The sequence below is a fragment of the Acomys russatus genome, chromosome 11, assembly GCF_903995435.1.
Source record: "Acomys russatus chromosome 11, mAcoRus1.1, whole genome shotgun sequence".
Taxonomy (NCBI): Eukaryota; Metazoa; Chordata; class Mammalia; order Rodentia; family Muridae; genus Acomys; species Acomys russatus.
The window spans coordinates 5,328,254-5,329,697 of record NC_067147.1 but is presented as its reverse complement, the minus strand read 5'-3'; the positions used below and the strand labels follow the sequence as shown (position 1 = coordinate 5,329,697).

The window sequence follows — 1,444 nt, the reverse complement described above, 5'->3', positions numbered from 1 at the left end:
TAGACTGCAGTTGGGCGGGAGGGGAGAAGGATTCTTCCAGTTCCAGATAGGGATGCTGTGATATGAGAGGGCCAGAGGAGGATGTGGATGGTACAAATGCCGGTCCATAGTTTGACAGATGAGCTATCAGAAGGAGCCCAAATCCCTTCCCACTGTACCCAAGAAGAATGTGATGGCTGCCCACCAAAACCTGAGGCATGGAGAAGAGACTCCATCCCCTCAGCCAGACACTCAGAAGAGCAAGGCAAGAGGGGCTGAGGGCAAGAGTCCACTGTCCAGTGACTGCAAGAATGGCTGGAAAATCGGAGCCGTCTTGTGAAAAGTCAGAATGAAGGATCTGTGCCTATTGGCGAGATTCTGGGTGAGAGAGCGCAGCGATTGAACAGCCTACAATGCCAGATCTCCCTGTGACTGTTCTCTCAAGGAAAAGGAAGGGTTGACAACATCCTCAATGAACTGTTTTGAAGTGATTTAGGATCTTCAAGGTATGAGTGACTTGTTTAGGATTGAGCTGCTTTGTCCCTCTCCACTGTGGCGACGGGGACGTGGTACTGGGTTATACAACTTGGCTGCAGGTTAAGAAGGGGGAGATTTGCCTTTCCTCTGGTGGCAGCCATCAGGTGAGCCAAGATGGGTGCGTACAACTACATCCAGGAGCTATGGAGGAAGAAGCAGTCCGACCTGACCCGCTTCCTCTTGAGGGTCCGCTGCTGGCAATACCGACAGCTCTCCGCGCTGCACAGGGGCTCCCCGCCCCACTTGGCCTGATAAGGCGCGAAGGTTGGGATACTACGCGAGGTTATGTCATTGACAGGATTCGTGTCCACCGTGGTGGCCGCAAACGCCCAGTTCCTAAGGGTGCAACTCACGGCAAGCCTGTCCACCATGGTGTTAACCAGCTAAAATTTGCACGAAGCCTTCAGTCTGTTGCTGAGGAGGGAGCTGGATGACATTGTAGGGCTCTGAGAGTCCTGAATTCTTACTGGGTTGGTGAAGATTCCACATATAAATTTTTTGAGGTTATCCTCATTGATCCATCCCATAAAGCTATCAGAAGAAATCCTGACACCCAGTGGATCACCGAGCCAGTCCACAAACACAGAGAGATGCGTGGGCTGACATCTGCTGGCCGCAAGAGCCGAAGCCTTGGAAAGGGCCACAAGTTCCATCACACTGTTGGTGGCTCTCGTCGTGCAGCTGGAGAAGACGCAAAACTCTCCAGCTCCCCCGTTACCGCTAATACACGTAACGTTTGTAAAATTCATGCCCAATAAACAATTTAGGACAGTCACAAAAAAAAAAAAAAAAAGAAAGAAAGAAAAGAAAAAAAAAAAGGAGGAGGAGGAAGAAGAGGAGGGGGAGGTTCTCCAGGGAGATCTAGATAAGGTCAGTTTTTCTTCTAGTAGCTTTTACCCTCCTGACTCTATCTTTATTCTTTTAATTT

The 1,444-nt window shown here is 49.9% G+C and overlaps 1 pseudogene; it reads left to right on the top strand.

Moving 5' to 3' along the window:
* Positions 1–630: 630 nt before the first annotated feature.
* On the top strand, positions 631–1,240 carry LOC127195124 (60S ribosomal protein L15-like; annotated as a pseudogene).
* Positions 1,241–1,444: the final 204 nt, after the last annotated feature.